General features: G+C 37.1%; 1 protein-coding gene across 1 annotated transcript in view; it reads right to left on the minus strand.

Moving 5' to 3' along the window:
* Nucleotides 1-7,616, minus strand: part of LOC135835814 (protein suppressor 2 of zeste-like) — a 41,306-nt gene extending 33,690 nt beyond the window's left edge. Inside the window, exon 1 of the mRNA XM_065350246.1 lies at nt 7,098-7,616. The gene's annotated coding sequence lies outside the window, so the exon portion shown is untranslated. The remainder of the gene's footprint in view (nt 1-7,097) is intronic.
* Between the last annotated feature and the right edge of the window lie 2,676 nt (nt 7,617-10,292).

Consider the following 10,292-nt stretch of genomic DNA (forward strand, 5'->3'; position numbering starts at 1 on the left):
CGCAGTTTTGTGTATATGCAACGCATAGCTCTGCTCTATAGCTGGTGTATTTTCATTTTGTCTGTGGTAGGGGTTGCGGAAACGGAAGGGAATGAGGATGTTTCAATTTATCATTTTTTCCGGCTCGATAGAATGGCATTTTTGTCTATTTTTCAATTTAATGGCCCAGTGTAGGATGGTTTGTGGAGTAGAGGGTTGTAAATTTTTACTAAAAATTTCTTCGTTCCAAAATCTTTGCAGGGCATTACAATGTTTACATTCTTCGTGTCAATTTCATTGTAGCTGACCAGGAATGAAACCGAAAAAAGTCCATATGATAATAGAATATCAATAAACTTTTAAAAAAAAGGAACCAACAATTTGCTTGATACTTGATTTCAAAAATTGCCCACTCAAAAGCTCAGCATTTTTTGTAGCTAGTTTTTGAAAAAAAATTCTACTCTCCCTTCTTGAGTTCACGAACGAGTTTCCATTTAGAGAACGAAACATTTTCAAAAATGCATACATTAGGGGGACTTCAAATTCTGATATCTCAAAACCGTATATTAACCCCCCCCCCCTCCCTCGGGCACCATCTAGCAGTTTTGGGAACCCAATCTTCATTTTCAAGTTCAAAGTCCAAAAAACTTAGATTTTGATACCTTACTCCAATTTTCAAAAATTGTCCCCTAGGAACCCTCTCCCCTTCTTGTAAACTACCACCTTCATTTTAAAAAATGAAGAGAAATTGATGAGTGTGGAACTCAAAAAATATGTTCCCTTTGATTCAATTTTCATTTAAAGAGTAAAAATAATTTTTAAAATGAATTCAGCAGTTCTGGTTTGGTTACTTTCGAGATCAAATTTTTTTCTATCTTAGAGCTGAAAATTCGGTTTTCGGAAGTATCGTAGACGCAGTTCAGCCATTCAAACGTGATAAAGCCTCCAGAAGAATTTTTTTCATAAGTATAATTTTTTTCATCAACTTTTAAAAATGTTGGCCAAGGTATACATTTTGAAAATTCTCAAAAAATTACAGTCATCTTAAAACTACCACCTGCTACTCTCAACGTCAGTCATGTTAGAAAATTTGAAAAAAATCAGTGTTGGTAGACTCAAGTGATAATGAAGAACATTAATCGAATCATCAAATTCCAACAATAAATCAATCAGGTAAATACTAATAACGATGCAAAAATTACACTACACCTTCCTAAAATATGGCGATTGAAGTCCCAAAATCCTCCCTCTATGCCACCGCAACCCATCAGGGAAATACAGAAAGCCCTCCGATATCTGAAATTTTTTCCTCGGCGTTATCGAGTCTACCCACTACGCAACAGCAGTGCCCTTCGTTCATGCAACAAGTACGTATATTAAGGAGTCAAATTTCCAACACCTTTTTCCATCACCTGTCAACGTGCCAGTATTCCCCTTAATGAAAAATCACACCCCTTTGAAAGCTCGCTCGTATCGTATTACGATAACGGAGTACCTAAAATTTCTGGGCAAATATTGGCGTATTTTACGGTGGTAACACTGCTTCAACCTCCCGCAATAAAAGGGTAAACATGCTTACAAACAGAAAACGCCGCCACATCCACATCGCGCGTCAGACGCTCATACAACTACCACTACGGAGCCCTTTGTTGAAAAGAAAAAGCGAAAGGGTGTTTCCGAGATAACTTCACATACAACCCTCCGCTTGTCTATTTTTTTTACTCGAATTACCATCGAGGTTTTGCTGTGCTTTTGAAATCATCCCTTCTGACGTGCTGCGTTCGACGTGAGCGACGAAGGGGATTTTACCAGATGAAATTTTCGCCTATTTTACGCTTTTACTCTTCTCCGCGTATACCTTTCTAATTCCGAGAGAGGAGAGCGTACGATATTAAAAACGCATAATTCGACTAAACATATAGCGATTGGCGATGACGACAGACGAAAGAAACTCGCGATTGCTGCGACGACAAGGTTATATTGTCATTATAAACACATAAACATTTTTTTCACGACCACGATGACACGATGGGGCAGGGTAACCATTTACAATAGCTCATTAAGAACCGGTAGTTGGAAAATTGCACTTGGTATACCGTAATGAACTAATTCTGATGCGTGTATCCTCTATCCTCGACGGACGGTCCATCAGCTGTGTGTGTTTTGATGCTACCGTCAAGGCTGCTACTTCTTCTCTGCTGTCTGTACCATCGATATCGCCGCGTATGAGACTAGGATATCGATGTGAGAAGTCGATGTCTACTTATTGTTTCCTTTATCGCTACCGATCTCGTAGTCAATTGTCGTTTACCAACAGCACAGCCTGGGGTACTGGTGACTGGTAAGTGGTGAGTGAAAAAACCAGGGTTGGATTTTTATGCGTTTGGTATATGATAATAGCAAGGTGCTATAGAGGTTTACGGTTCGGGTTCACGCATCGAGGATACCTGACAAAAGGGATGAAATTTACCTGCCGAGTCCCCCTCGTGTATTTGGCAGCTAGTTATATTTTTTAAACGCGTAAATATGATCGTATTGTTCTTTATTTTACTGCATAGGAGGATAGAAGTTGTTTATTGTACAGTTTTTCTCATGGCCACATCATGTTTTTGTATGACCTTTTATGGATTGCGATTATTACGGGGTTCCGATGATGCGGTGTTATATTTATCGAGAAGGGAGAGCTGAGAGCATTAAGGGTATTTCAGGATCAGGATATTCTTTAAATCCTGGAACAATTTAATCTGCACAATGTTTCGATTGAACGAGTTCATGCATGTACTTGAACCCTTGGAATTGCATTAGTGTTGTCTTACTATAAATAATATCGTTGGAATTTTTCTATGACTATATTTGAATTCCATTTGTCTTTCTTATTTCCATTTTCTTACCCCCTTCATGCCTCTTCAATCTAGTTTTCCTTCCCCTATATTCATACTTCTTAGTTTTATCATTCGGTTTTTCTTTTCCAGTTGGCTCTTTGTATTTGTGATATAAATATTAAAAGAAACTTTTTCAATTGAACAAAAGGGGTGGAACATTGAACTTTATTCACCCTCAGTCGGGGTTTTGCAGAAAATTGTATGCTGTTTTTCCTATCTCCTGCGCTATTCCAGCTCTGGCTCTTCTTTCGAAAGCCTCGTCTTTTTCTCTTTTTCCATTTTCCCTCACTCCTCCTCCCCTACTCAACTACATGTGCTATTCTAATGCTGTAGAAAAATGAAAATTGTTCTTTTTTTTCAAGTGTATGTTTCTATAAACGTTGGATTGTAATAACACTAAATCTTTTTCATTTTGGGGAATTTTCATTCCGCTGATCTAATGGGGGAAAATACACGGTATCCTGTATATTGATGCATTTATTCCACTTTCCCCACCTGCTTCCATCTTGAAACCCATTAAATCACTGATGGGTAGCTACCATTTCAATTCAAGCTAATTTTTTTTCCATCCCACTTTATCTTCAATTTCAACTCGACCACTTCCTTTTGCTCTCTACCATCTACCAAAGGCACTTGAAAAGGAATCACTAACTTTATGAAATGATTGAGGAGCTACGATTTCCTTAAGTACATTGCAAACCCTTTTCCTCCCAATCATGAAAATGTTCAGAATTTTAGATTTGATCAAATAAGTCTAAAGAGGTCCAATTTGATATTTGGTCAAATCAAATTAGGATTCATAGAATGTCAACTTGTCAAGATCTGATCAAACCGGTCTGAGCAGGTCGGATCAGATCTTGTGGTCAGATCAAATTTGGAATCAGAGAATTTCCTGATCATATAACCATACAGGTCTGAATAAGTCTGATCTGGTTAGATAAAATTGTATCCAATGAAATCCTATTCGTGAATAATTAGTTCCCAGAAATGAATCTATCTTTTCTTCAAATTGTGTGATTACATTGGATTTCTCAACCAGCAATCTTATTTTGTTTGAGAAGGAATATTTTGGTGTCTTTTTCATAGCAGTTATGTATGTATTTGTTAGGGATAGGGTAGAAGCATGAGGTAACATATCTACAGCTATTATTTTTTCATAACCAATAAGTAACAGAAATGGTGTAAGGGGGGAGAAGGGAAAGGAAAAAAATCAGTCTGCCTCAATTAAGAAAATTGAGAATTTATATGGGTTGAAATTGAAATTTTCATTTTTTTTATTGCCTTTCTCCATTGACCCATTATAATTTTAGAATAGTGCAATGTTTCGTCCGCTACATTAACAATTCGCCCCCTCTTTACCCCTCATAACCTCAATATTTTCAATTTCTCATCACATTTTTGTGTCATTATCGTTAATGAGTTGCTTTCTGTTTCAACAGGAATTATGAAGAAGGATCAATGGAAATAGCAAAATTGCAGTTTGGAGACTAGAATGTGTTTGCAACTAGTTCTTGTTGTCTACAGTATCCTGGTTTTGAGTAGTTTTGGGTAAGTACAACATGCATAGATTGACTGGTAGATAGGTATATGTATTGAATTCAAATGGTAATTTGTTGAAATTGCTGATTATTTTGAAGTATAAGTGTAATGGAGATGTTTGTGCAATTTAATAACAACTTTTTATCACTCAGTGATGCAAGACCATATGTTCTTAACGTTGTCAGACATAAGTACACTACAGCAAACTTCCATCAACAAAAGGCAATGTTGCTGCAACTATTCTACAACTTTTTTGCAACATTCATTCAATGTTTCTCCAATGCCTCAAAATTGCAAAAAAACATACGAAATTTACACTATGTTGCTGCAACATAACTGCACTCTTGTTGAAACATTTCATCAACACGTGTGCAATGTCTTTTGAAATGATAACTGTGACTACATGCAAATTTTGTGTCTTGAACAATCTCAGTATGTCGCTTCAACATTTTTGCAACTTTTCTGCAACACTTCATCAACACGTTATACGGTTTACTTGATGTTGTCACCATGTTTTCATCATGTTGCCACAACTTTGTTACAATTCAACAACAATTTCAATGCAACATTGTTGCAACTTGATCATAATTTTGAATCAGTGTTGCAGCTTGCTATGATTATGCCATTGTCTCAATTTAGCAATAATATTGCTGCATGCTACTTTATTGCAACATTATGTACTTGTAATTTTGCAGTAGAGTAGGTGCAATTTTTCTGCAACATTGCCTGCATAACTTGATCATAATTTTGAATCAATGTTGCAGATTGCTATGATTTTGCCATTGTCTCAATTTAGCAATGATATTGCTGCATGCTACTTTATTGCAACATTACTTGCAATTTTGCAGTATAATAAGTGCAATTTTTCTGCAACATTTCAGCAACATTGCCATAACATTTTCTCAACATTGTTATATAACATTTTAGCCCATCTTATTTCAATGTCGTTTTCAACTTTTATGCAATATTTCTGCAACATGACCGTATAATTATTATTTACAGTGCACCTCAACACCACTTCTTCCAAAATTTAACGTGGTATTCAACTGTAGAAAAAGCATTATTGAATACCTAGTCATCAACACCTATAATACAAGAATAATGAATATGTTAAAAAAACACCAAATTCGCTCAGTAATTCAAGTCCACATCGAAAGAAAAAAAATCCCAAACAAATTAGCACACGATGACGCGACGAAACTCGCACGAAAATCACTCCAACAGTCGATCATATTTTCGATAATCCAAGAAAAAAAATTCAATCACGCACAACGCCCGCCCGTAATTCACCATCCATTCCATAAGTAATTATAGCGTAATCAATTACCTACACACGAGCGGATATGCAGCTTTGTGAAGGAGCGGCGAGGGAGCGGGGAGGAAAACACGAAGTATAGGTGGCAATGCGAGCATATACTGCAGGCCCATGCGTAAGAATAATGCGTACGAACTTCACATAAAAGTCGAAAACGAAGAGTTGTAATCCCCAATCCCCAAAATTCGACCTACGAATGGCCATAAATTAAAAGGCATCAGATATGCCAGTATAGATACGAGTAAAACAACTAACGAACGACGGACGTCCCCCTTCTAATACGAGAGCGAGAGATGCTGAAAAATCATAACACGCATGCGCAGTACAAAGGCATAAATGAAAATTGCCCACATTCAATACCTACGTTATCTGTACCACATGCATATGATGTGGAAAAACCTGCGTGAAACCATGAAATACTCGAAGTATTCCTAAGTAAGAAAATATGATAAAATTTGTACCCTTGGAGAGTCACCCTTGTCTGGTATTTCGATCTAATCCCTACCTTCCTTTTTCACGTAGGTATTTATACACATCTGGTGCTATGTAGCTTACCTATATGCATGAAGTGTAATATATACAGCTTACTTAGGTATACTGAAGAAGGAGAGAGAGAGAAAGAGAACGTCGTACCGTGGGAATTACTGTACTGCAGTGTGTACTTTTTTATCTCTAATGTAAGGCTGTAATTAGATGTCTAACTATAGCATAAATATATTATGAAGGAGGGGAGGGAGAAGCACGCACGTAGGCGAAAAGAAGGCAAGGAGATGTTAGCCATGTTACGTATATAAAAAGGTTCCGGATCATACCAGGGATGAGGCATTGGGGTGTCTGAGTATGAATGTACGTATTTTTAGTCATAAGGATACAATGTATACATATGTGGAGTAACCAGGGTAGGAAAAAAGGTATTAAGCGTGTTTGACAAGGGTTCACTTGATGGAAAAAAGGAGTTTGTTCAATTCGAAATCTTTGTCTTGTTAATTTAAAGGGTCTAAAATGTGCCCTTCCCTCCCCCCTGACCCTCGTATTATTAATAATTTACAAATATCAAATACGAATTCATTACAGCTGTATAGCAGTTTAATCAGACTTGCCAATTTGAACGTCGTAATAGAATTCATCGCAATAAACGTGTCATTAATTTAGAACACGATAACGATATAAATTTTCTCGCGCTTTCTCATTTTTTTCCATCGTCAGAAACGATTATCTCTGTGAAAATGGAACATTTCGGGTATACGCTCGTTTCGCGTGATGCTAACACGATGATGATGAAGAAAAAAAAACACGAAACACATAAAAGTTTGAACACGTTGGTTACATGAACGAATAACTAGGCCTACATGTACAAGAGTCGGTATATGATATAGGCTTACCTGTTTCGAGGATTTTTTTATTATTAATTAAAGATAACGAATTAACGACAGGGCATATTGATATACGAAATATACCGAACGCGTACGAACACAACTCGTACGCACAGAAAGTACCGCGGCCGCACAATACGGCAACGTCGCACGCAACGTGGATTCCGTTACGAACACAAACGCGCGAGCGGCTTATATAAAAGTGGCAATCGGTACACGAGAAAAAGCCGAATTACACAACACTTTCCAAGTATACGCTTATTTCTACATACGGCACAAAAACACCCGAATTAAAATCGAATATCGATATAAATTAATAATAATTACACTGTACGTAGAATATTTGGCGCGAATACGGTGAAAAAAAATCAACACTGGGACTCGGCTGTAGAGAAAATACGCGAAGAAAAATAGTAAACAACGAAAGGCGCGCTACCGTTCGAAGGAATACACAGACACCGAGTAAATACGGTGGTAGAACTTCTCGCGAGGCCGCTCGACGTTACACTCTGCTCGTAGCCAGCCGCTCGTTTCCCTCGCGTACGCGGATCGCGCTACGATGCCCCCGCTTCGTCCCGCCGCGCGCTCTCGGAGCCTTAACGTTGGCCGCCGCGGCCAAGTCCCCTCTCGAATCTCGAATGAAACCTTGTGCGCAAGCCACGCCTGAACGTGAACCAATGGTACGTTGTTAATGACGTGACGTCTGTGTAATCCTGCGAGTAGGAGATAAATGTTAAGAAATGGATCTTTTTTCCATTGTGAAAAAATAAATATTAATGTTTCCTAACTAAATAGCCGCACTTGGCGCGTGTATTAGCGAATGGAGGTAATCGCCGCACTCCCCCGCATGTCCGACATTTTCTTCTCCCCAACGTATAGCGAAGATTTCGCGTGTTTTTCGATTTATGCGGCTGATTTTGAAACACGAAACACATAGGTGTAAATTTTATCGCGTCTGATTGCGATTAACATGTCTTTTTTTGGCGGAATCTATGGCTTCCTAACGCCGAATCGTATCAACTTTTGAAGCCGCGAGATGAGATTTGATTTTTTTTATAGATTACCCAAGGCGAAGCGATGGTCGTGGCGGTTTGGTGGTTGAAATTGGAGATTTTTATAGGAAATGACATTATGGGAAGTTGAGTTTTGTGTTTCGTTTTACGACGCAACGATCATCTCTGCGTATGGTGCGAAGACGCAGAGTGGCGCCAGGACGCCACTGACGCCAACTTGGAAAATGCTGACGGTGACGGGGAAATCCTGAAATCACCAAATGCGCTAAACATTAGATATGTTTTAACTTTTACGCGTATCTAGTCGTTGTCGCTAATATGGCGTAATGCCCATTTTTTAAAACATCCATCGATTTTGGTGTGTGCAATTATAACGGTAATTTTGAATTTAATTTGATGCTGGTTAGCTAACGAAAACTAAAACAAGCCGAATAAAAAGTTCCAAAATTTTCGGAAAAAGTTCATTTTAGATACTTAGATGAAATTTTTCAATTAGGTATATGCGTGTATATTTCTTTGTTCAGAAAAAAACAATTCGCTCATCGCTGATATTAAAGATGAACGCCATTTATTTATCTACTCTCTAAATTTGAAACAGTCAATTTCACTGCTTAGCAGTCACGACATTTTGCCTTTTTAAAGCAGTAGTTTTTTTTTTACTGCAAAACAGTGAAAAATTACTGAATTGGTCAGTAAAAAATCATTTTGACTGACCAATTCAGTAATTTTTCACTGTTTTGCAGTAAAAAAAACTACTGCTTTAAAAAGGCAAAATGTCGTGACTGCTAAGCAGTGAAATTTGACTGCTTTAAATTTAGAGAGTACTATAGTTTATGACAAAAAATTCTGGCTTCCTGTATCTCATATAAGGCTGAAAAATTGGAAGATTGTTGCGTGTTTGACTTTTGTGACGGAAATTTTCTTTTAATGTGTGCTGTATTGTATTACAGTGCTTACGAAACAATATGATTTTTCGCTTTTATACGTACATGTATTTTAAAAGAAGCAGGAACGTCAGGCACTCTCTAAATTTGAAACAGTCAATTTCACTGCTTAGCAGTCACGACATTTTGCCTTTTTAAAGCAGTAGTTTTTTTTTACTGCGAAACAGTGAAAAATTACTGAATTGGTCAGTCAAAATGATGTTTTACTGACCAATTCAGTAATTTTTCACTGTTTTCCAGTAAAAAAAAACTACTGCTTTAAAAAGGCAAAATGTCGTGACTGCTAAGCAGTGAAATTGACTGTTTCAAATTTAGAGAGCAAAGTTAAAAATGCACCGAAATCAGAAAGGTTTTCATTTTGAAAAAGAGGGCATAGGTAAACTGAATTTATTTCATCTCTATGTTTTTGAAGTATAAACACCCAAATTGAGTTCAAAATGATTGAAAATTGAAACCTTTTAAAGATGTTCGAATAATGTCCCCTTTGACTTCCCTCCTCCCTTCTTTCTACATTTTTTGAAGTCCGATGACGTACCATAAGATATAAGTTTCATTATTTTCTTCAAATCATTAGATTTCACAAATCACTTAATGACGAATTTGCAAATGGCAGAATCGTCAATTTGCCGACGAGACTGTAATTCGCTGACAAAATCATTGATCTGTAGGTACAGGTAGGTACTCCAAATTGATTTTTTTCGGGGGGGGGGGGGGTCAAAGTATTGTTATTTTTTTCGAATTACTTACCCAATACAGAAACTGACTTTTTAAAATCAAAATTGATGTTATTTTACTTGTTAGATGATAGATTGTAAATTTTTCAAAGCTTTTACATAAGTATACCTAATACTGTTCAAACTTTCAACAATTTTGAGGATGGAAAAATTCTAGAAATAGATACAGGGACGAAATCAAAGGTTTTCGGAAGGGGGGGAAGTGTTTTGTCAAAAATTTGGCGACTGATATGAAAAAATACCAATTTTTCAAAATAAAATGCATGACAAGTTTCGAAGGGAATAAGGCAAAAACTTTCGAAAATTCGTATTTCGAAAGGTAGGTAAAAACACGATCTTTTTTGTGAGTACCTACATGAGTAGGTATAAGTATATAGGTATAGGTACGGGGTGCCCAGAAATATCGAGCACCCCAAAGAAAGTTTTTCATTAAAAATATAGGTTGGCAAAGTGAAATAGATGCATATGATTGGTGGAATGTTATCTCTCCAGTCCAACAACCAATCATGTGCT

The sequence above is a fragment of the Planococcus citri genome, chromosome 2 (genome assembly GCF_950023065.1).
Source record: "Planococcus citri chromosome 2, ihPlaCitr1.1, whole genome shotgun sequence".
Lineage (NCBI taxonomy): Eukaryota > Metazoa > Arthropoda > Insecta > Hemiptera > Pseudococcidae > Planococcus > Planococcus citri.